Below are 26,194 nucleotides of genomic sequence, written 5' to 3' on the forward strand. Positions count from 1 at the left end.
TCAGGGATTCGATTAGATTAGATTACTTACAGTGTGGAAACAGGCCCTTCAGCCCAACAAGTCCACACTGACCCGCCGAAGCGCAACCCACCCATACCCCTGCATTTACCCCTTTAACCTAACACTACGGGCAATTTAGCATGGCCAATTCACCTGACCCGCACATCTTTGGACTGTGGGAGAAAACCGGAGCACCCGGAGGAAACCCACGCAGACATGGGGAGAATGTGCAAACTCCACACAGTCAGTCGCTGAGTCGGGAATTGAACCCGGGTCTCTGGTGCTGTGAGGCAGCAGTGCTAACCACTGTGCCACTGTGCCGCCCACAAATCTAGGATCTAGGGTGGAAGCTTATTACTCAGACAAAGACAGCTGTTTTCTCCGTGTTGTTGCCCGTACCATGTGCTAGCGAGGCAATGAACAGGGAGAGAGAGAGAGAGAAGTTGAACACGTGACTGCAGAAAAGGTGCAGGAAGGAGGATTTTGCACGTTGGATAATTGGGATACTTTCTGGGATAGGTGGGACCTCTAACAAAGGTATGGTCTTCACCTGAACCAGAGCGGTTACCTGGGGTGCAGGGAGGAATTTTCTAATCCTCTCCAGGTCGGTTTAAATGAGTTCAGCAGGGGAATGGGATCCCAAATTGTAGGACGCAAAAACAGGTGGTTGAAAGTAGTGAAGTCCGAAATAAGTTGTCAAGGTCACAAGAGGGCATTGGCAATGAAGAAGCTGGTTTGAAGTGTGTCTACTTCAATGCCAGGAGCATCTGGAATAAGGTGGAGAACATTCAGCATGGGTTGGTACCTGGGATTTCGACGTTGTGGCCGTTTCGGAGACTTGGGTAGAGCAGAGGCAGGAATTGTTGTTGCAGGTTTTGGAATTTTGATGTTTCAGTAAGAACAGCGAAGATGATAATAGAAGGGAGGGTGTGTGTGCATTGTTACTCAAGGGAAGTGTTACATTTGAAGAAAGTACATTTGAGGGCTAGTCTATTGAGGTAGTATGGGCTGAGGTTAGAAATAGGAAAGGAGAGGTCACCCGGTTGGGAGTTTTCTATTAGCCTCTGAGAAGTTCCAGAGATGTGGAGGAAAGGATAGCAAAGACGATTCTAAGTAGGAGCGATAGTGACATGGCAGTTATTACAGGGGCTTAAACATTCCAAATATTGACTGGTAATACGATAGTTCAAGTACTTTAGATCGGTCAGTTTTTGTCCAATGTGTGCAGGAGGGATTCTTGACACAGTGTGCAGAGAGATCAACAAGGGGCGAGGGCATATCAGATTTGGCTCTGGGTAATAAACCCGGCCAGGTGTTAGATTTGGATGTAGGTGAACTCTTTGGCGTTTGTATCCACAATTTGGTTATGCTTACTTGAGTGATGGAAAGGGTTAGTTATATATCACAGGCAAGAGATATAGCTGGGGGAAAGGCAATTACAAAGCCATTCGGCAAGATTCAGGATGCAAAAGATGGGAAGGAAACTGAAGGGGACGGGCACAATTGAAGTGTGGGGCTTATTCAAGGAACAGCTACTGCGTGTCCTTGATAAGTATGTGTCTGTCAGGCAGAGAGGAAGTGGTCAAGTGCGGTAACCATGGTTTACTAAAAAGTTGAATTTCTAGTTAAGTGAAAATGAAGGCTTATGTTAGGATGAGATGCGAAGGCTCAGTTAGAGTGCTTGAGAGTTACAGGTTAGCCAGAAAAGAGCTAAAGAAAGCACTAAGAAGAGCTAGGAAGGGCGATGACAAGCCATTGCGGATAGGATCAAGGAAAACCCAAAGGCTTACTATCAGGAATAAACAAATGACAGGAGTAAGATTAGGACCGATCAAGGATAGTACTGGGAAGATGTGTGTTGAGACAGAGGAGAAAGAGAAACCGCTAAAAAATTTCATCAGTATTCACAACAGAAAAATAAAATGTTGTCGAAGAGAATACTGAGATACAGTCTACTAAACTAGATGGGGACGTCAAGATTAGAGTATTGTTAGAAAAGCACAGCAGGTCAGGCAGCATCTGAGGAGCAGGAAAATCGACGTTTGGGGAAAATGCCCTTCATCAGGGATGAGGCTGGTAGCCTCAGTGGTGGAGAGATAAATGTGGCTGGGGTGAAGATAGCTGAGAGTACAATCGTTGGATGGAGATTGCGTAAAGGTAATAGGTCGGAGAGAAGGGTGGAGTGGATAGGTGGGAAGGAAGATTGACAGGTGAAGCGGGTCAGGTACGTTGCTGAGCTGGAAAGTAGAATTGGAGTAAGTTGTGGGGAGGGGAAATGAGGAAACTGGTGAAGTCCACTTTGATGCCCTATGGTTTAAGGGTCCCGAGGCCGAAGATGAGGCGTTATTCGTTCCAGGCATCGCGTGATAAGGCAATGGTGATGGAGGAGGCCTAGGATCTTCGTGTCTTCTGTATGTGAAATGTTCGGCCACGGGGCAGTGGGATTGATTGGTGTGGATGTCCCTGATATGTTCTCTGAAGTGCTCTGCGAGTAAGCGTCCATTCTCCCCAAGGTCGGCAGACAGTATTGGGAGCAACAGATACACTAAAGGACACGTGTGGAGGTGCAGGTGAAACTTTGATGGATGTGGACGGCTCCTTTGGGGCCTTGGAAGGAGATGAGGTGGGAGGTGTGGGCACCGGTTTATCAATTCCTGTGGTGACAGGGGAAGGTGTTGGGAGGGGAGGGTGAGATGTTAAGGGGCGTGGACTTGACCAGGTATATGTGGATGAAACAGTCTTTATGGAAAGGGTATAGAAGTGGGGAGGGAAATATATCGCTGGTGGTGGGTTCCATTTGAAGATGGGAAACTTTTGGTGGATGATGCAATGAATACAAAAGTTGGTGGGGTGGAAGTTCAGGACCAGGGGGGTTCTGTTTTGTTGTGGTTGGAGTTGTGGGGTTCGAGGGCAGAGGTGCAGGACGTGGATAACATGCGTTGGAGGGCATCTTCAACCCTGTAAGAGGGGAAAATGGTGGCTTAAATGTATTGGATGTGTTCTGTCATGGAACTGGTCCCCCTGGGAGTAGACAAGGCAGAGGCAGAGGAATTGGGAATGGGGATAGTATTTTTGCAGGACGTAGTGTGGGAGGAAGTGTAATCGAGGTAGCTGTGGGAGTCAGTGGGTTTATAGAAAATGTCAGTGCTGAGTTGGTCACCATTGATGGAGATGGAGATGTTCAAGAAAGGGAGAGAGGTGACAGATATGGTCCAGGTGAATCGAAGGTCGGGGTGGAATGTGCTGTTGAAGTTGATGAACTGTTCAACCTCCTCGTGGGAGCCTGAGGTGGCACCAATGCAGTCATCAATGTAGCAGAGGAAAAGGTGGGGAGTGGTGACGCTGCAATTCTGGTAGATGGGCTGTTCCATGTAGCTGACAAAGAGACAGGCATAGCTGGGCCCATGTGAGTGCCCATGGCTGCATCTTTCGTCTGGAGGTAGTGGCATGATTCGAAGGAGAAATTCTTGAGGGCGAGAACCAATTCAGCCAAACGAATAAGAGTGGCAGTGGAAGGATACTGGTGGGGACGTCGGGCGAGGAAGCTATTTTATGTAGCCGAAAAATGGTTACATGGGATTGAGGTTCACAAGGAGGAGGTGTTAGTAATTCTGTAAAGTGTGAAAATAAATAAGTCACCTGGGCCAGTTGGAATTTAGACTACAATTCTCTGGGAAGCCATGGAGGGGATTCCCGAGGCTTTGGTTTTGATTTATGTGTCAGCGTTGTCTGCAGGAATAGTGCCAGAAGATGGGAAGTTTGGAAATGTTGTCCACTTGTTCAAGAACGGGAGTAAACAGAATCCTAGTAGTTATAGACCAGTGAGCCTTACTTCGGTTGTGGGATAAGTGTTGAAAAAAGTTATCAGAGATAGGACTTCTAATTAACTAGAAAGAGTTAAGCTGATTAGGGATTGTCAAAAGGATTTTGTGAAGGGTAGGTCGTGCCTCACAAACCTTATTGAGTGCATTTAGAATGAGACCAAACAGGTGGATGAAGGTAAAGCTGTTTATTTGGTGTATATGGATTTCAGTAAGGCGTATGATAAGTTTCCCCATGGTAGGCTATTGCACAAAATACGGAGGCATGGTATTGGGAGTGACTTAGCGGTTTGGATCAGAAGTTGGCTCGCTGAAACAAGACAGAGGGTGGTGGTTGATGGGAAATGTTCATCCTGGAGCTCTGTTACGAGTGGCGCACTGTACTGATTTATTTTGGGTCCACTACTGTTTGCCATTTTTATAAATGACCTGGATTAGGGTGGAGAAGGCTGGTTTATTAAATTTGCGGATTACACTGAGGTCGGTGGAGCTTTGGATAGTGCAGAAGGGTGTTGTAAGTTAGAGAGGGAAATGCAGAGTTTGGCTGAGACGTGGCAAATGGAGGTTAATGCGGAAAAGTGTGAGGTGATTCACTTGGGAAGGAGCAACAGGAAAACAGGGTATTGGGCTAACGGTTAGATTCTTGCTGGTGTAGATAAGCAGAGGGATCTCGGTATGCATGTAATAGATCCCTGAAAGTTGCCACTCAATTTGTTCGGTTTGTTAAGAAGGCATACTGTGTATTAGCTTTTATTGGTAGAGGAATTGAGTTTAGGAACCACGACGTCATGTTGCAGCTGTACAAAACTCTGGTGCAGCCACACTTGGAGCATTGCGTACAATTCTGGTCACCGCATTCTTGGAAGGATGTGGAAGCTTTGGAAAGGGATCAGAGTCGATTTATGAAGATGTTGCTTGATATGGAGCGAAGGTCGAATGAGAACATAGAACATAGAACATTACAGCGCAGTACAGGTCCTTCAGCCCTCGACGTTGCGCCGACCTGTCATACCAATCTGAAGCCCATTTAACCTACACTATTCCATGTACGTCCATATGCTTGTCCAATGACGACTTAAATGTACTTAAAGTTTGCGAATCTACTACCATTGCAGGCAAAACATTCCATGCCCTTACTACTCTCCGAGTAAAGAAACTACCTCTGACATCTGTCCTTTCTCTGTCACCCCTCAATTTAAAGCTATGCCCCCTCGTGCTCGCCGTTACCATACATGGAAAAAAGCTCTCCCTGTCCACCCTATCTAACCCTCTGATTATCTTTTCTGTCTCTATTAAGTCACATCTCAACCTTCTTCTCTCTAACGAAAACAGCCTCAAGTCCCTCAGCCTTTCCTCGTAAGACCTACCCTCCATAGGTCCTAGTAAATCTCCTCTGCACCCTTTCTAAAGCTTCTACATCCTTCTTATAATGCGGTGACCAGAACTGTACAAAATACAGGAAAGGCTGGGATACGTGAAGCTGTTTCTGTTAGAGGGAAGGTTGAGAGGCGACTTAATTGAGACATATAAGATAATCAGAGAGTTACATAGGGTGGGTAGTGAGTGCCCTTTTTCTTCAGATGGTGATGGCTAGTCGAAAGGGCAGAGCTTTAAATTGAGGGATGGCAGATACAGGACAGATGTCAGAGATAGTTTGTTTCCTCAGAGAGTAGTTGGAGCATGGAATGAACGACCTGCATCAGTGGTCATAGACTCTCCAATATTAACTGTATTTAAATGATCATTGGATAGAAATATGAACGAAAATGGAATAGTGTAGATTAGATAGGTTTCTGATTGGTTTCACAGGTCGGAGTAACATTGAGGCTGAAGGGCCTGTACGGCGCTGTAATGTTCTATGTTCTATGTAGTATAATCAAAATAATGCAGCATTTACAGGAGGTAAAGCAAACGGACAAGGAAAGGTATATTCAAAATTCGTAGCATTCAAGAATCTGTTGATACTACTTTTAGGAAAGGTAAAATGAAACAACTTTGATAGTCGGCACTTTGAAACAGAAAGATATGATGATAATGCTCAGCCATCTCCCATTAGGAGGGGAATAAGGATTGTTTATAATTTTGGGCAACCCGACTGATATATGACGTCAAAGATGCGTCAGTGAAGTCGGTCAGTGAGTTACTTAATATATCAAAGATCAAGGCAAGGTGGGAAATGAATAAACGATTAACATAAGACCTAATGCAAGTATTGAAAATGATGAGGATTTTTGATGAGCAATTATTTTTGCTGACATTTTAGAACACAAAAACGAAAACGATTGAAATTAGATGATTTTAAAACACTGTTTTCCCAGTAGACACGAGGCGACAGATGATATTTTAACCTGAAGTTCACCTTGTCTCAGATGAGAGGAGCGGGTCTAAAGGAGAGTCCTTCATGGTAACCTCAGTCAAACACACTGTTCACATCACTCAGCAGGCACAAACCAAACGCCTCCTCTGTAAATTTAGGTGAATTCAATTCACTTCAGGTTCACCCTCCACATTTGTATCCCGTTGCTACCTGTTAATTTATTTTATCTTTGAAACTATTCTGTTGCGTTGGTTCTGTTGATAGAATGATTTCTGTTAGGGAGTCACAATGGGAGATTATACTGACACTTGGGCACTGGAATGAATTGTATCATACCCGATTAATTACTTTTCCTCTTCAATCAGGAGAATGACTGGTAAATTTCCCACCACGGTCGTATGTAGCAAATAATGGAAAATGAAATATTTGAACATTTTATATTACCTGGTAGTATTTGCATTGCAAGTCACAACACCTTCTCTACGACTAGCTTCATCATTTTAACAACAAGATCTCTCTCAGATCAGGCTTAACTTTTTTAATTTCTATAGTAATTAATCTCTCGCTAGGTGGAACCACCAAATCATTTTCCACCCACTCAGAGAGTTATAGAGCTGGACAGCATGGAACTATTCGTGTCGGTCCAGGACATCCATGCTGACCAGATATTATAAATAAAAAAATCAATTTGCCAGCACTTGGCATATATCCCTTTAAAGTATTTCTTTTTATATTCCCAATCCAGTTGCCTTTCAAATGTTTTACTGCACCAGCCTCCACCACTTCCTCTGGCAGCTCATTCCATACATGCTCTACCCTCTGCATGAAAAGTCCCTGCCGCTTAAGTCCCTTTTAAATTTTCCCCCTCTTCACCCTAAATCTGTGCCCTCTAGTTTTGGACTCTGCTAACCTGGGGAAATGACCTTAGCTATTCACATGATTTATGACCCTCATGATTTTATAAATCTCTATAATTTCAGCCTTCAACCTCCAATACTCGAGGAAGCATGTCCCATTCTATTCATCCTCTCCCTGCAGCTCAAAACCTCCAACCTGAGCAATACGCCCATGCATCTCTTCTTAGTTTTCCAATAGCAGGCTTGAAAGAATATACATTTGATCCTTAAAACTGAGATTCTATTTTCTGTACCTCTGCTTTCTTGTTATTGAAGTCGAGGCCAGAGCCTGAATTAATATTTGGGTTGCATGTGCTGCTGAAGTATTATGCCTGTTAAAGATACACCAGAAAGTTCAGTTTGTGCTGTGATTTTCCAACTTATTATCAACGTATTTAAGGTTCAGAGAGTAGGATCGTAGTTCTAAGAATCAAATGAATGTTCTTTGGATCCTGCAGAATGTTTTCTCCATGTATCTGCATCATCTGAAACCAAGAAAGCAACAATCTCCTGTGACAATGATGATCCAGATTGTAGAAACAGCGTAAGCAAGGTGACCATTTAATCGCATCTAGTGTGTTTTTCTTTTTCAGTTATTCCTTAATATTCCCACTTGTCTGTCTGTCTTGGTGTTAGAGTACCGGCTATAATTAAGGAATGTTGGGGTTAAAAAGAAACCATTAGTTAGATCATTTTGCTGCTGAAAATTGCTCTGCTTAGGTTAATATATTGGTAACGAATTGTTTAGCCTTTTGTTTGAGGGATAGACTTCATATATGGTATTGATTATTCAAAAAGTCTAATGCTGGTGATTCAAAGAATATGTTTGGGAACCATTGGCATCACTTTTGTGAGACACTGAGCATTTTAATTTTCCTGCATAGTAAATACAAGTACCTGTATAGCGAAACTGATTTGATTTGGCTGTCAGGCTTTGTATCTGAGCAAATGCAACCTGTTCTAAGGACAACTTCCATAATGAATTTTAAATAAATTGAAAGCAATTCACTGGAAGATGCTGGAAACAAGCCAAAATATCAGTCACTCCATTCTGAGTATTCAGGGATTTGTTATCCAACTATGAACTTTCCATTACTCATATGAGAAAAAACATTGCATGGAATTCTGTGTCGTAAACGTCTCCACATTTCATCCCAAAAGTTGTAGACTTTTGTTATAATTGATTCCCTTTTATGATTTTCATTCATTTAACTCACAGCAAACCTGATGACAATGATAATTCTCTCCATGGGAAATTGCAGCCTTTCCAATTGTACCTCTGCCTACATGGTGGCCATGACAACAGCAGTTTTACTGGTCTTGATCTTAAACATAACTGTGTTTCATATTGTCAGTGATCACTTTCCACATTCGGACCTTTCTTACACTGGGTTTTGTAAGTTCCTTAATTATACGAGCTCAACCAACCTGTTCTTTTCAGTGTGGTCCACAGTCTTGTTCACATTTGATCGATATGTAGCTATATGTTGTGAGAGGCTGAAAAGAAAATATTGCAGAGCGAGGACAGCGTCTGCAGTTATAATGATCACCACTGCCCTGGTTTGCCTGGAGAACATACCCTTTTTATTTGCATTTGAACCTCAAAAAGTAACTGTTCATTTACAGTAGGGTTGTCACAATAAGTTGAACTTCTTCACTTCGCCATTAGGTTTAGCATTCTCCCAGTTGCAAACTGCTTTTGTTGTTTGGCTTCCGTTATCTTTACTGTTCATATTTAATTGTTTGATCATCAGACGTATTGTAGTCGCCAATAGATCTCGCAGAGCTGTCTGGGGACGAAATACTGGGAGTCAAGAGACCCAGAGATGGAAAGTCGAAAAAGGTCCATGATTTTATTCTTCACTATATCCGGAAGTTTTATTCTTCTCTGGCTGACAGCTGCTGTGAGCTTTTTATGTACGAGGATTACAAATACTACACACTATCGTGGTGATTACACAGCTCCTGCCTACATTGCCACTGAAGCGGGCTACCTGCTCATGTATTTGAGTTCATGCAGTAACGTGTGTATTTGTACAGCCACACAAAGGAAATTCAGGGAAGAACTTTCGGAGGCAGAGGAATACAAAGGAGCTGGAGGTAGTGTTTACTTCCTGTTAAACATTCGTCGACTGACCAAACCCAGAATTAATGGCCAAGGAAGTGATGACATTCCCTTGGCCATTAATTCTGGGTTTGGTCAGTCGACGAACGTTTAACAGGAAGTAAACACTACCTCCAGCTCCTTTGTATTCCTCTGCCTCCGAAAGTTCTAATGAGCAGAAGTAAAGTCCCTTACACTTTACTTTCTCTATGTCCAAACTGGATACTTCAAGAAAGAGTGAGAAGTGTTCAGTTATATACCATTTCTCACGAATGATGTTTTGTCAGTTACTCGTATCAATGAAATAAAACAAGTCAAATTTGTTACATTATGTGGGCACCATTCAAATCGTCTTGAAATGAATTGGGTGGATTCTACTCTAATAAATCCAGATCCTCTCTTCTCATCTCAGTTCATTGCTCTTTCCAGCTGACGCGTCCATCTCAAACCCGCCCTCTCTGCAGCCACACTGAATCTCAGAGTCATCTCAATCAATGTGGGAGTAGCTGATGATCCCGTGGAACTATAGCGCCTTAGGGATTATAGGGATTTTTGTGAATGAGTGCATGAGGCTGGGAATGATGCAGATGAATTTTCTTTAATGGAGCAGAGTATAATAAAGATAAACATGATTGCCACAGACGATTCCATCTGAAATTTAATAATTGCAGGAATTATGCTTCTAGCAGCAAATTATGTGTACTGTCATGTAAAGATAATTTGAATGGTGCTCACACACTGGAACACGAGCAGAATAGATTGCTGAAACATTCCGCAAACAGATGTGGGGACTATTTAGTCACAACTATTCGTTGGAGTGTACTCTGTTAGCTTTCTCCTGGCATCGCAAGTTATGAATGCTCAGCCTGCCTCAATAAAAGTGACTCATGGGCTGTATAAATGTGAGGTTTGCGATGGCCCATTGTTCCTAGTAGTAAGTTTCATGCATTACAGCCCTTGAGTGTTCAGAGTCGGCAGTATACAAGTGGCATGAAAATGACCCGAGTTTGCAAAAGTGAGGACATAACTCGAAGTCATAGGATATTCTGTAATTGAATAGCTCTGAAGGAACAATGCCAAGTATGCCATATATTATATTAATTTCAGATTTATGGTTCTCTGGAAACCAGTCAATGTGACCAATTGTTCTTGCTGGAATCTTTTCAAACATAAACATCCTCTCTGCAAATAAAAATGAAGATGTCCATCCTGGCAATATTGTGCCATCACGAAAAGAACATTGGATGGTAGATTTCATTGGGACTCTCCATGGTAATACATGAACCATGCAGATCACAATTTTCAGTTTGGCAGCGACACGTTCCAATGTTGTCAGGCGAAGGCACAGTGGTGTTAAACTGTTTATCTCGTCCCCAAGGGACTCTTCTGGGAATTTGAATCAAAATCACACTGCAACAAATGGTGGAAAAGAATTCAATGACAAATGTGGCGTTACGATGTGGGATGCGAAAACCTCTGTTTATTAAAACCAAACAAACAGAAAAGCTCCCCTCACTTGTAATCTGTAAAAAATGTGAGTGAGAGAGAACTCCCAATTTCCACTATTTGAAGAAAGAAAAGTTGCAATTTAATTTCCTGTCTCTAACAGTGAACACTGAACAGTACTATGAACAATTCCAAGCCCCTTTGTTCTTAGCAAATTAATATCTGACACCAACTCTATAAAAAATGCTTTTATAACGACACACTTATTAAACATCATATTGACTTAATCTCAAATCCGCACAGTGTCGGTATTTCCCACCCATTTCAATCTTCCATATGCAGATCTCCCTGGGTCGTCTTCTTTGTTGTTACAGTGAATATGTCTTGCAAGAAAATGTAACTTTGGTAGAGTGGTTTCGAATTTCTTTGAGAGCAGGATGTTCGATAGGCAGTTAGCTCTCCGCCTATACAGCAGTTGCTTTAGTGATCAATAGCAATTGTTCTCTGATTATTTCTAAAATACCTGCATTATTTATACCACCCAAACATTGTCTCATCTCATTGGCCCGATGTTGTCAAAACAATGGATTGAAACTCGATTGGGTTTTGGTATCCTGGGCTTAATTTAAACTAATTCATTAAATCCGAAATGATGTCAAAACAGCAGCCAAACCGAGGTATCCATTTCACAGCCATTTGCTACATGTTCTATTTTTGAACACTCGGTCTCCTAGTCAGTCCATTCAGGCAGCTGACCTGCACTTTCAGTTTACTTCAATACTCAGAAAACACTGTACTTTGAAGTGAACATACATTCATTCGATTTTGTTTGACTGTAATTAACAGTATAAAGGGGACCTGCAGCTGTTGTTGAGTGACTGGAAAAACTTCTGAGAAACAAAATGTCTGTTTCCCGAATGCCCTTTAATGAGTGAAAATTGTTGTTCTTACCTAGTCATAGAGTCAGAGTCACAGAGTCACACAGGACAGAGACAGGGCCTTTGGTCAAAAGTGGTCCATGCCGACCAAAATGTCCACCCACACTAAATCCATTTCCATGCACTTAGCCCATATCCTTCTAATCCTTTCCTATCTATGTATTCATCCAAATTTTATTTTAATTTTGTTAATGTGCCCGCATCAGCCACTTCTGCTGGCAGCTCATTCCATATGCGTACCATCCTCTCTGTAAAATATTTCCATTCAGGTTCCCGTTTATTCATTCCTCTCTAATCTTTAACTAAATCCGTCTGGTCCATGATTCCCCAGCTCTGGGAAAAAGACTGAGTGCATTCACCCTATCCATACCTCTCGTCATCCTACGCAATTGTGTAAGATCACCCTTCCGCCTTCCAAAAAACATAGAAAAATGACGGCACTTGACCAAACTCTCTTCCTTAGTCATAACATTGAGTCCTCGCAATATTTTTGACTGGTCTACATACAATTCGAGACGAACGACAATACAGCTGACAGTTAACATACCAAAGGGAAATTTTATGCTGGGCTAGTCAATTATACCCATACCTCATCAATAATAATAATAAAAAAAATCTTGCAGTTCCAGTTCACGCTGCCCTTAATGGGATTTACTTGCAAAATATTCACTTGGAAACGATGACTCGGAATGGGTATCAATTCTGACCAGCCAGCACTGCCCATATTCAATAAATATATCAAAAAAGACACAATAATTTACTGGTAGTGGGCAATTGATGTAAAAGGTGAACCAGTACGGTTTGATGTGGATCAAAATAGTTCAGGTTGCGTGTGATAACACTCGTGGTTAACTTATTGTCTCGCAATGAGAAATGTTTATTTCTAATATTAACTAGTAATGTAGTTACAATTTTAAATATAAAGTGAGATACCTGTACGAAGTAGATGACAAATTTAGTTTAGCCTTCAAACAGATGCAATAAGGAACATCTTCTCATTCCGATTTGCATTTTTAGGAAGGACAACCATGGTTACGCCACTTAGAACTTAATTGTGGCAGAATGGAAGCGGGAAGGGGTTGAGCTTCCAGGCTGCCTTCTCAAGGCTCTTGAGTGTCATATACGCGTGAATTGGACCTCCTCTCAATTCTTTTCAACGCCGGAGAGTGTCTGCCTAAGCTGCTCAATCTCACTTCACGAAACAAACCCCTGATCACAGAAATCAATCCAGTGAACCTGCTCTGACCTGCCTCCAATGTAATTAAATCCCAGCCAGAGGGTGGTGAATCTGTGAAGTTCATTGCCTCATAACACTGTGGAGGACAGGTCATGGAGCCTATTTAAGGCTGAGATAGATAAGTTCTTGATTATCAAGGGGAACAAAGGTTTCTGGGAGAAATTGGTGAAATTGGTTTGTAAAAACTATTAGCCGTGGCAGAATGATGAAGCAGACTGTTTTGGCCAAATAGCCTAATTTTTGTTACTCTGTCAGATGGTATTATGGTTTTATGCTGAATGTTCTTTCCAATCATTTCAGCAACATGACTTTTTTTTGGATTTATAACTGGATGAAGTCATATTTGGACGTGTAAAGAATGTTGCATGAAATTAGTGTCCAGTTGAAGACATCCTCTTCTTAATCTGTAATTATATCCAAAAACGTTTTTTTTTTCAGATTGCTATATTCTTTCCCTCTCATTACAGTGCGTTTATCCCAGATGCAAAATTGGGAGCTGTAAAATGCTTCTTGTCTTGGCTTGAATGCAGTTTTATTCTGATGTCTTTCAAACTCCAATCCCTTCCAACTTTCATTGTGAAGCAAGTACAAGTTGAGTTTAAAATAGTCTGCCCTCTAGTGGATTCAGAGCATATTGCATCAGTATTTTCTCTGAAATTTAAGTTGAAATTGCTATTTGAAAAAGAAAAGACTCTTTCTGCTTCTAATTGATCATGGAAGTAAGAATGCCAATTTTAACCACTTATATAATGTGACAATTATTTTCTTAACTAACTCGTTGTCTAAGTGCAGCACTACAACAGGTATGTTGAACACCACATCCATTGTATTTCAAATTTCTTTCCTTCGTCTGGACCATGGGTCAGAGTTAACTGTATTCCCTTAAATTTATCCTCTGATAGTGCCCCAGCATCGCTACTTGCTCCCTTTAGAAGATGGTGTTGATCTGCCTTCTTGAACTACTGCTGTCTATGTGCCACTGGTAGACACATTATGCCCTGATGTCCAATTCCTGGAATTCCATCCCTCACAAAACTGAAGGAACAGGGTTATATTTCTGAGTCAGAATGATGAGCAGCTTGTAGAGGAACCTGCAGTCGGTTGCATTCCTATGTATCTGCGGCCATTGACCTTCTAGATGGTAGTTGTTATATGTTTGCAAGGTGTTATAAGAACCCTTTGTGCTTCATGTAGTCAGCACCCACTGCAGTGAATGGGAAGTTGAATTGAATCACATTATTCTCGATCTGTTTGTGATAGACGAAGTGCCCATGCCACTAAACTATGACATATCGTCTTATGATTTCATTTTTCGGTACAAATTCCTCCTGCGTTTTAACATCGTCCAATGCTTTAGGTATGCCATATCCTTAATATGCTTTTATTATGTTTCTTTCCTCTAACTGTGACATACAATCATTTTTCTGGAGCATTTGTGTTCTTAGATCAAGTAGCATTCGCATGGAGAATCAATGTTTCTTTACATTAGTGGCTGTTGGAGATATTCTGGTCCAAATCCGTAATCTTATCAAATTTCATTTTGGTTCAGATTTCTGCTTTAGTGGTCATTGTGTCTTCCCACCACACTGAGGTCCAGTAAGATGTAAAATAGTAGGAACTGCTACTGATTTGCCTTTCAATGCACGCATTAAAGCAATTGATAAAGTGTAGTATTGGAAAAGGCAAAACAGGTCAGACAGCATCTGAGAGCAAGAGAATCGATGTTTCGTGCATAATCCTTCATTCTGATTTCTGACAGATTGAGGTTTACTTGATCTTTTATTATATGTGCTGAGTTAAACTAATGTCTGCAGAAGGTATCTTGTTTCCAGTGCGTAATCTTATCGCTTTTCAATTCATTTCAGCTCAGACTGTTACCTTAAGCATCTTTAAATCTTTCTGACATTGTTACCTTTACCACAATGTAAAAAACCTCCCCTTTTTAAAAGTAAACATTAAATTCATATTATTATGGTTTTTGCCAGAGTGAAGTGTGCTCAGTCTTTCAATATAAAGTAAGTCTGTTTGACTGTTCCATGTCGAGTTCACAATAGTCTGCCCTCTAGTAGGTTGAGAGAATATTGCTGTAAGTTTGCTTGACTGCTCCTTGTGGAGTTCACAATAGTTTTCTTTCTCGTGACTTTACAGCATATCACTTCAAAATCTTCACAGCAATTCAATTGAAATAAAGAAAGTGATTTATTTCTGGTGTCCATTGTGTTCTTTTTATACTGCATTCTCATTTCCCAGTCCAAGTACATCCAGAAACTGTGAATGAATATGGAGATGGATAAGTACATCCTGGATAGTTTTCCCTTTTTAAGTCTGTACAAAACCTTAGCTTATTTGCTTGAACTGCAAAAGCGTGTGGTTTATTTTCATGGTCCCACTGTGACCATGCATTCACAACAAAGAGAAAGAAACTTCATGATCCCTAAACAAATTAACATGCTGATTCTGAGGTCTGGTCCTGGATTATAACACTGACCGTGTGCTGAGATGGGTTAGCATTGATACAGGGCATGGGAGTTGATCATTGGAGAATTCTTATCATTTGCAAGTTTTTGTTGTTGTCTCAGCGTTAGGGCTGTTACAATGATATTCGTGGTGACAATCGGGATTTGACGGAGACAGATGCAAAGTGCCAAGCTGTGATACGTCAATATCAAATGTTCAGCTGCCCTGTCACAGGACTGATAATTTTTCACATGTTCCTTCTCAGTTCTCTGTCCATGTCAGGCTGTATTCCCTATTCAATCGTTTAATCTTTCTGATGTTAAACTGTAAATGCGCTATGTTTACTGGTTGACCCTCATTTGAATAAGACTTAGGCTCAGCAAGCGTGCTAATTTAGAGTCTTAGGGAAATGCAGCATGGAAACCGAATCTTTGGTCCAACTCGTCCATGTGGGCCAGATATCCCAAATTAATCTCATCTCATTTACCAACACTTCGTCCATATGCCTCTGAGCACTTTACATTCACACAATCATTCAGATGCCTTTTAAATATTGTCATTGTACCAGCCTCTGCCAATTCCTCTGGCAGCTCAATCTATACATAACCACCTTCTGTGTGAAAGAAAATACCCCTTCTGTCTCCTTTAAATATTACCCCTCTTAATATAAACCTATGCCCCTAGTTCTGGACTCCACTACCCCAGGGAATACACTTTGTCTGTTTATCCTATCCATATCCCCAGAAGAATATAAAGCTCTATAAGGTCACACCTTCGCCTCTGACACTGTTAGGAATTTCATCGTCGAATCTTTGACATTCAAATTGGACACACATAGCGGCACTCTCTCGCTCACACATATATGCTCATTTACAGTCAGAAACTCAACCTCTGTCTCTCTCTTACGTGAGCACACACACACGTACCCCCCCCCCCCCCCCCCCCACACACACACACACAGACACAGAAATATCAACATGTTAGATGGAAATATACAAATAGAAAACACACAGAGTTATATCTGGAAGTCACACTGAGAGCTGGAAAATTCTGAGGCAGAACCTCAGCAATTAACCCAGCACAATCTACTCAGTGCACTGTGGCGGGGAGTTTGGGGTGAGAGAATCTTAAATGTTACTGTGGGATCAGTATTTTCAAACTACATTGATGTCGCCATGTGTGCTAGCTTTTAACTGTTTATACAGTCAATGTCAGTGATCTACTAATATAAAACGATGGCTGTGAACACATTTAAGATGTCTGACTGATTCATTTGAGAGAGAGGTGTGAATGTGTCCAGAAATATTTCTATTCATAGGTCCTTGCAGAGGTAGGAAAGGCGGGGCAGCTCCTTGTAGGTGATTAAGATGCAATTTTCAGAATATCTTTACAGTGAATGCCTGAGACAAAGTTACATTAAAGCAATGTGTGCCTTCGCTTCCATGCTCCAAAAATTGGTTTCAGGTTTTTAAATTTTTGATGAGATTGGGGGAGGTAGCACTAAATGGGGGAATTGGTGCAGTATAGTACTAAGTGGGAGAATTGTGTCAATGCTGCAATGAATGGGAGCATTTCTGCAGTGCAGCACGAAATGGAAGAGTTGGTGCAGTTTTGCAATAAACTGCAAAATGCATGAAGTGTTGCTTTAAATTGGAGAATTGGTGCAAGGTAGTACTAAAAGAGGGAATTAGGGCAGCGTAGCACTACTTTGGAGAATTGGTGCAGTGAAGCAATAAATGGGAGAATTCGTGCGATGTATCCTGAAATGGGAGAATTAGTGCAGAACAGTAGTAAATTGGAGACTTGGGACAGTGTAAAATAAACGGGAGAATTGGAGCAGCATAATACTAAATGTCCTGGTGAAATTATCCTGTGTGGGAAATTTGCTCATGCTACTCGGGTGGGTTTAAATTAGCTCAGCATGGGAATAGGACCTGTGGTGTATTTCCAGTGCACAGCAGAATGCGAGTATGGAGGACATGGAAAGGATTTCACGGTCAAAGGAGTGCGGTGGCAGACAGCTGGCTTGCCTGAAGTGTGTCTACTTCACCGGTAGGAATATCCAGAACAAGGTGGGTGAGCTTGTAGCATGGATAGTTATTTGGGACTTCAATGTTGTGACTATTTCGGAGACATGGATAGAACAGGTTCAGATTTGGATGTTGCAGGTTCCAGAGTTTAGATCGTTCATCAAGATCAGAAATGGTGGCATAAGCGAAGGAGGTGTGGCGTTGATAGTCAAGGACAGTGAAACGGTGGCTGAAATAACTTTTGACGAGGCCTCATCTGCTGAGGTGGTATGGGCTGAGTTGAGAAACAGGCGAGGAGGGGTCACACTGCTGGGAGATTGTTTATAGGCCTCCGCAGAGTTTCATGGATGTGGAAGAGTGGATTGGCAAAGCGAATCTGGGTAGGAGGGAAAGGAACAGGGTGGTCATTACGGGGGACTTTAACTTCACCAAGCTTGACTGGAAATTGTATAACTTCCTAGTACGTCGGATCAATCCATTTTTGTCCAGTTTGTGCAAGAGGGTTTCCTGACACAAATATTTCAAGGAGCAGACGAAACTGGATGCCACACTGGATCTGGTGCTTGGTAATGAACCAGGCCAGGTGTTTGATTTAGTGGTAGGTGAGCACTTTGGAGAGAGTGACCATAATTCAGTTACGTTTAGTTTAGCGATGGAATGGAATACTAACATGCCACTGGGCACGAGTTATGGATGGAGGAAGGACAATTATAATGCGATTAGGCAAGAAGTAGGAGGCATAGAATGGGGTCGTAAAGTGCAGGGGATGGGGACAATCGAAATGTGGAGCTGGTTTAAGAAACCGATACTGCATGTCTTTGACATGTGTGTCCCTGTCAGGCAAGGATGAAGAGATAAGGTAAGGGAGCAGTGGTTTAATGAAGAAGCTGCATCTCTTGTTAAGTGGAAGATGGAGGCTTATGTGAGGTTGAGATGAGATAGTTCAGATGAGGCGATTGAGAGTTATACATTAGCTGGTGAGGACTGATAAAGAGAGTTAAGAAGAGCAAGGCAGGGATATGAGCAGTCTTTAGCTGGTAGACTAAAGGAAAACCTGAAGCTTTCAACTGATATGTGAGGAATAAGAGGATGGCTTGGTCGGGGAAAAGGCCAGTCAAAGTCAGAAGTAGGAATTTGTGTGTGGACCCCGTGGAGATCAGAGAGGTGCTAAATGAATATTTCTCATCTGCTTTCACTCAGGAAACGGAGAATACTGTAGTAGAGAAGGCTGAGATACCAGACCAGAAGTCTGAGATATCAGATCAGAAGGGATAGAGGTGTTATCAATTCCAGAAGGTGTGGAGTAGATAATTCACCTGGGCCAGAAGGGATTTATCCGAAGATTCTCTGGGAAACTAGGGACGAGATGGCGGAGCCGTTGGTCTTGATCGTTGAGTTGTCCTGTCTACAGGTTTAGTAGCAGAGGACTGGAGGATTGTAAATGTTGTGCCCATGTTTAAGAAGGGCAGTAGAGATGATCCAGGAAATTATAGACTAGTGAACTTTACGTGTGTTTTAGAAAACGTTTTGGATAGGATTATAAGAAATAGGACTTATAATCATCTAGCAAGCAAAAAGTGGATTGGAGATAGACAACATGGTTTAGTCAAGGGCAGGTCGTGTCTCACTAACGTCATTGATTCTTTTGTAAGGTGACCAAGAATATGGATGAGGGTAGGACAGTTGACGTGGTGTAGATCGCCTTTATTAAAGCCTTTGTTCAGGTTCCAATAATAGGCTTTTGGAGAAAATCTGGAGGCATAGGATTGAGGGTGATTTAGTTGTTTGGATTAGAAACTGTCTTTCTGTACGAATGCAGCGAGTGGTTGTTGATGTAAATTATTCAGTCTGGAGTCCGGTTACTAGTGGTGTGCCACAAAGATCTGTTTTGTGACCACTGCTGTTTGTTATTTTTACAAATGACTCGGACGCAGGCAAAGATGGAGGCTTATGTGAGGTTGAGATGAGATAGTTCAGATGAGGCGATTGAGAGTTATACATTAGCTGGTGAGGACTGATAAAGAGATAGGTAAGTTACATGCAGATGACTAAAGTTGGTGGAGTGGTAGACAGTGTGGTAGAATGTTGCAGGTTGCAGGGAACTTGGATAAACTGCAGAATTGAACTGAGAGGTGGCAAATGGAGTTCGATGCAGACAAATTTGAGGTGATTCACTTTGGGAAGATGAACAGGAAAGCAGAATATTTGGTCAACGGAAAGATTCTTAGCAGTGTAAATGTGCAGAGAAATATACATAGATCCCTGAAAGTTGTCACCCAGGTTGATAGTGCTGTTAAGAAGGCATGCTGTGTGTTAGGTTTTATCCGTAGAGAGATTGAATTCCGGAGCTGTGCTGTCATGCTGCAACTGAAAAAAAATACTAGTGCGGCCTCACTTGGAAGATTATGCACAGTTCTGTTCACCCCATTATCGGAACGATGTGGAAGCATGGGAAAAGGTGCAGAGGAGATTTACCAGGTCGTTTCCTAGTCTGAAGGGAAGGTCTTAAAAGGAAAGCCTGAAGAACTTGTGTCTGCTCTCATTAGACAGAAGAAAACTAAGAGGGAATTTAATAGAGACACTCAAGACGATCAGAGGATTACATAACGTGGACAGTCAGAGTTTTTTTCTAGGAGGATGACATCTGTGTGTATGAGGGGGCAGAGCTGCAAATTGAGGGGTGATAGATTTCAGACAGATGTCAGAGTTAGGTGTTTTACTCAGAAAGTGGTAAGTGAGTGCAATGCCCTGCCTTTCCATGCAGTTAACTCAGCCACATTAGGGACATTTAGACAATCCTTGGATACAAATATGGATGATGATGGGATAGTGTAGGGGGGTCAGTTTAGATTAATTCACAGCTCGGTGCCACATCAAGGGCCAAAGGGCATGTTCTGCGCTATATTGCTCTATGTTCTAAATGGGGGAACTGGTTCAGTTTAGCTTTAAAAGTAAAAGGTTTGGGGCAGGGTAGCACTAAATGGGAGAAATTGTGCAGTGTTGCACTAAATGGCAGAATTGGTGCAGTGAAACACAAAATTGAAGAAATGGAGCAGTGTTGTACTAAATGAGAGAATTCGTGCAGTGTAGCACTAAATAGGAGAATTGGTTCAGAGTAGCAAGCAATGAGACAATCGGTGTAATGTAGCACTAAATGGGAGAACTGGTGCAGTGTTGCACAAAATGGGAGAATGCAGCAAGACATGGGAGGATTGGGGCACTGTATCACTAAATAAAAGAATTGGTGCACTGCAGCTCTAAATGGGAGAATCAAAGCAGAGTTGGACTAAGTGGAAAAATTTGTGAAGTTTAGCACTAAATGGAAGATTTTGTGGAGTGTGGTACTGAAATGGATAATTGGGACAGCGTAGCACTAAATGCGAGAATTAGTGCAGCGTAGTACTAAATGGACCAATCGATGTAGTGCAGCTCTCAATGGGAGAATCGATGTGATGTAGCACTAAAAGGGAGAATTGGGGCAGCATAGCGCTAAATGGGAGAATTGGTGCAGTGGACCACGATATGGGTAAATTGGTGCAGAGTAGCATCAGATGGGAGAATTGGTGCAGTAAAGCTTTAAATGGGTAAATTGGGACTGTGTAGCACTAAATGGGAGAGTTTGTGCTGTGGTGCACACAACGAAAGAATTGAGGCAGCGTAGGAAGAATTATGAGAATTCTGGACATGTAGTATGAAATGGGAAAATGGATGCACGGTAGCACAGTATGGGTGAAATGGTGCAGCCTTGTACTAATGGTAGGATTAGTGTAGAGTATCACTAAATGATATAATTTGTGCTGTGTCACACTAAATGGTAGACATGATTCAGTGTAGCACTTAACTGAAGAATTTTTGCAGGGGAGCACTAAATGGATGAATTGGACTAAATAGGAGAACTGTTGCAGACTGGCAATAAATGTAAAAATTGGTGATGTGTAACACTAATGGTAAATTGGTGTCGTGTAGCAATAAAAGGGAGGATTGGGGCAATGTAGAAGTAATTCGGAGAATTGGTGTGGAGAGAGCACTAAATGGGAGAATCGAGGCCATACAGCAGTAAATGGGAGAATTGGTGCACTGTAGCAATGAGTGGGACAACTGGTGCAGTTTCGTACTAAAAAGGAGAATTTGTGTAGTGTCGGAATAAATGGGAGAATTGGGGCTGAGTAGCATTAAATATGAGAATTAATGCATAGTAACACTAAATTGGAGAATTCGTGCTTGGTCGCACAAAATGGGAGAATTGAGGCAGTGTAGTGCTAAATGGGAGAATTGGTGTAGTGTGGCACTCTATGGCAGAATTGGTCGCAATAAGTGGAAGGATTGGAGCAGCGGAGCAATCAATGGAGAAATTGATGCAGTGTTACACGAAATCGGAGAATTGGTGCAGTGTTACACGAAATGGGAGAATTGGTGCAGTGTAGAGTAAATGGGAGATTTGGTTGAGTGTAGCAATAAATAGGAGAATTCCTGCAGTGTAATACTAAATGGGAGAACTGGTGCAGTGTTGCAATAAATGGGAGAATTGGTGCAGTGCAGTACTAAATGTGAGCATGACTGCACTGTAATGTGAATTGTGAGAATTGGTACAGTATAATGTTAAATGGAAGTGTTCGTTCAGTGCAGTACTAAAAATTGAGCATTGGTGCAGTGTAGTACTAAATGGGAGAATTGGATCAGTGCAGTGGTAAATGGCAGAATCGTTGCAGTGTACTGTTAAATGGGAGAATTGTTTCAGTGTAGTACTAAAAATGGAGAACTGGTTAAGTGTACCAAATTGCTGCAGTGTAGTACTGAATGGGAGAAAAGCTGCAGTGTTGGACTAATATCCAGTGCAGTATAGCGGGAAGTGCAAGAATTAGTACTGTGTAGCAATAATTGGTAGTTTTGGGTCAGTGCAGCACTAAATGGGAGAATTGAGGCATTGTAGCGATAAGTAGGAGAATTGGTGCAGTGTTGCACGGAATGGAAGAATTGGTGCAATTTAGCAATAAGCTGGAGAATTGATGAAACGTGGCAATAAATGGGACAATTTGTGTCGTGCAGCAATATATGGGAGTAGAGTCGCAATAATTGGAATTGGGCTCGTGTAGCACGAATTGGGAGAATTGGTTCGGTGTAGCAATAAATGGAAGAATTGGTGCAGTGTACCCCTAAATGGGAGACCCGATGCAGATTAATACTAAATTGGAGACTTGGGGCATTGTAGCAATAAATGGGAGAATTGGTGTTGCATAATACTAAATGCGAGTATCAGGGCTGCGTAGTCAAAATGGGGGAATTGTTGCAGTGCATTTTTGAAATGTGGATTTGAGGCTGGGTAACAATAAATATGAGATTTTGTGCAGTGTTGCGCTAATTGGCAGAATTGGTGCAGTGTAACACTAAATTGAGGAAATGGTGCAGTGTTGTACTAAATAGGCAATTTGGTGCAGAGTAGCGCGAAATGGGAGAATTGGTGTCATATAGCAATAAACAAGAGAATTAGTGCAGTGTAGCACTAAATGGAAGAACTGGTGCAGTGTAGTACTAAAGAGGATAATTTGTGCAGTGTCGCACTAAATGGGAGAATTTTAAAAGGGAGAATTGCGGCAGTGTGGCACTAATTGAAAAATTGCGGCAGTCTGTACTAAATTAGATGATGAATGCAGTGTAGTATCTGTTATGGACTAGGCAACACCACTCACAACTTTCTTAAGCAGGCAGCGAAGGCCATAACTTTGTTTCAATAAGTGTACAGTAAAAATTACCCGTTTTAAGTTAGCTAGGTTGACTACTAGATATTAAAAATACTCACACAATTACACAACGAAACCCAAAGAACAGAATAAATAACCTCGTACAAAACTCACTCTATCCAAACTAGACTTAATTATGCTGTTCCGAACATGCACAACAGTCCTAAAAAGCAAACACACTTTAAAACCCAGTACAAACGGAACACATGCTTACAGGTTGAAATTGACGGGCAAAAAGAAAGAGAGAGGGAGAGGGAGAGAGAGAGGGGAGAGAGAGAGAGAGATAGTTTCCACGCAGCTCACAGATGAAAGCCTCACCAGCTCAAGAGTGAACTAAACTGCTCAGCTAGAGAACTGACCACTCCCTTTTCATTATGCATATCACTTCAGAGACATGACCACTTTGGCAAAAGTCTCATCTGTTTATATGTAAACTAAAGGCGTCTCAAAATCCTTTTCATCTCTGTACCAAATCAGTCTGATCGGAGCCCGGCCTGGTTTATTCTACGTCTGAAATAATCAAGGACAGAGTATACTTGAGAGAAGAAACACCTTTTAGAAAAAAAGGGACTAGCTTTTTGACTTACCAAATGGGAGAATTGGTGCAATGTAGAACTAAACAGGAGAGTTGGTGCAGAGTAGCAATAAATGGGACAATAGTATCAGTGTGTCTTTACATGGCAGAGTTAGAGCAGTGTAGCCTCATTTTGGGAGAACTGGTGCAGGACAGCAACAAATAAGAGAAATGGGACAGAGCAGAACTAAATGAACGTGTTGGCGCTGCGTAGAACTAGGTCTTGTAGAAGTAAACAGCAGAATCGGTGCAGTGTAGTGCTAAATGAGCAATTTAGCGCAGGGTCGCATTAATAGCAGAATTTGCACAGTGTAGCAATAAATGTGAGGATTCGGGCATTGTAGCACTGAATAGGAGAATTGGTGCAGTGCAGTTCTAAACGGGAGAATTCAGGCATTGTAGGACTAAATGGAATAATTGGTGCGGTATGCAACTGAAATGTAGAATTGGGCTAGTGTCGTACCAAATGGGCAATTTGTGCAGTGTAGTACTAAATGGAGTAATGGGTGCAGTGCATCACTAAATAGGAGAATTGGTGTAGTGTAGTACTAAAAGGGAGAATTACAGCAGGGTAGCAATAACTAGGAGAATTGGTGCAGCGTAGCAATAAATGGAAGAATTGGTACAGCAAAGCACTGAAAGGGGGAATAGACAACGTGTATCACTAATTGAGAGAATTGGTGCAGTGTTGCAATGAATGGGAGAATTGGTGCAGTGTGGAACTACATGTTAGAATCGGTCCAGAGTCATACTAAATTGGAGACTTGAGGCAGTGTAGCACTAAATGGGGGAAACTGGTGCAGTGTAGCTTTAAAAGGTAGAATTGGGCAGGGTAGCACTAAATGGTCGACTTGGTGCAGTGCAGCACTAAATTGAAGAAGTCGTGCAGTATTGTTTTAAATGGTGACATTCATGCAGTGTAGTATGAGAGTTGGTGCAGAGTAGCAATGAATGGGACAAATGGTGAAGTGTCACACTAAATGCACTAAATGGAAAAATTGATACAGTTTAGCAATAGAAGGGAGGAATGGGGCACTGTATCACGAAATGGGAGAATTGTGCAGTACAGCTCTCAATGGGCGAATTAAGGCAGTGTAGGACTAAGTAGAAGAACCGGTGCAGTGTAACACAGAATGGAAGAATTGATGGAGTGTGGTGCAGAAAGCGATAATTGAGACGGCGTAGCACCAAATGGGAGAATTGGTGCAGTGTAGTACTAAGAATGAGAATTGGGACTGGGTAGCACTAAATTGGAGAAATTGTGTAGTGCGGCAGTAAGAGGGACACTTGGTGCAGTGTGACTGTAAAAAGGAGAATTGGGGCAGTATAGCACTGAATGGGAGAAATGGAACAGTGTATAACTAAACACGAGAATGGGTGCAGTGGGGCAATAAATGAGAGAATTGGTGCAGCGTGCCTTTAAATGGGAGAATTGATGCAGTGTAGTAATAAATGGGAGAATCAGTAGCATTAAACGGGAGAAATGGTGCAGTTTCGCATTAAATGGGACAACTGGTGCAGAGTGGCAATGAGTGGGACAATTATTGATGTGTTGCACTAAATGGGAGAATTGGTGCAGAGCAGCACTAATTGGTAGAATTGAGGCTATATAAGGCAATTGATTCTGTGTAGCACTAAATGGAAGAATTGTGCAGTGTAGAACTCAGTGTTACAACTGCCGCAGTGTAGTACTTAAAATGAGAATTTGTAAAGTATTATAATAAATGGGAGAATTTAGGCTGCTGCGCAGTAAATGATAGAATTGGCACAGTGTAACATTGAAAGGTAGAATTGGTGCAGTGGAGCACTTAATGGGAGAATTGAGGCATCGTTGCAGGAAATGAAAGAAATGGTGCTGTGTAGCATGAATTGGGAGAACTGGTGAGGTGTAGAATTAAATGGTAGCATTAGTGTAGTGTGGTACTAAATGCGTGAAATGGTGCAATGTAGCACAAAATGGGAGAATCAGAACAGTGTGGCACTCAATGGACGATTTGGTGCAGTGTTGCACTGAATGGGAGAATTGATGCAGTCCAGCACTAAATGGGAGAATTAGCACAGTGCAGCACTAAATGGGAGAACTGGTCCATTGTTGCAATAAATCAGAAAATTACTGTGGTGCAGTACTAATAGGGAGATTTGGTGCACTGTAATGTGAAAAGAGAGAATTAGTACAGTATAATACTAAATGGGAGTATTCGTCCAGTGCAGTACCGGAAATGCAGTATTGATGCAGTATAGCACTAAATAAGAAAAATGATACAATCTAGTACAAAACAAGAGAATTGAATGAGTGTAGTACTAAATGGAAGAATTGTTGCAGTGTGCTGTTAAATGGGAGAACAGGTACACTGTAGTACTAAATGGGAGAATTGTTTCAGTATGATAATAAATTGGAGAATTGGTTCAGTGTGATAATAAATGGGAGAATAGGTTCAGCGTAGTATTAAATGGGACAATTGGTGCACCATATCACGAAACGGGAGAATTGGTCAGGATGGTACTAAATGGGTGAATTAGTGAAATGCATCATGAAATGGGAGAACTTGTTTACTGTAGAACTAAATGGGAGAATTTTTACAGTGTACTACTAAATGTGACAATTGGCACAGTCTAGTACCAAATTGCAAAAAAAA

At 41.7% G+C, this 26,194-nt stretch overlaps 1 pseudogene; it reads left to right on the plus strand.

Annotated features, from left to right (window-relative positions):
* The first annotated feature begins 3,680 nt into the window (after positions 1-3,680).
* Positions 3,681-9,253, plus strand: LOC148138350 (G protein-coupled receptor 15-like; annotated as a pseudogene).
* The last annotated feature ends 16,941 nt before the right edge of the window (positions 9,254-26,194 follow it).

The sequence above is a fragment of the Chiloscyllium plagiosum genome, unplaced genomic scaffold (genome assembly GCF_037043375.1).
Source record: "Chiloscyllium plagiosum isolate Xiang-an unplaced genomic scaffold, Cpla_swu_hap1 HiC_scaffold_40, whole genome shotgun sequence".
NCBI classification, from domain to species: Eukaryota; Metazoa; Chordata; class Chondrichthyes; order Orectolobiformes; family Hemiscylliidae; genus Chiloscyllium; species Chiloscyllium plagiosum.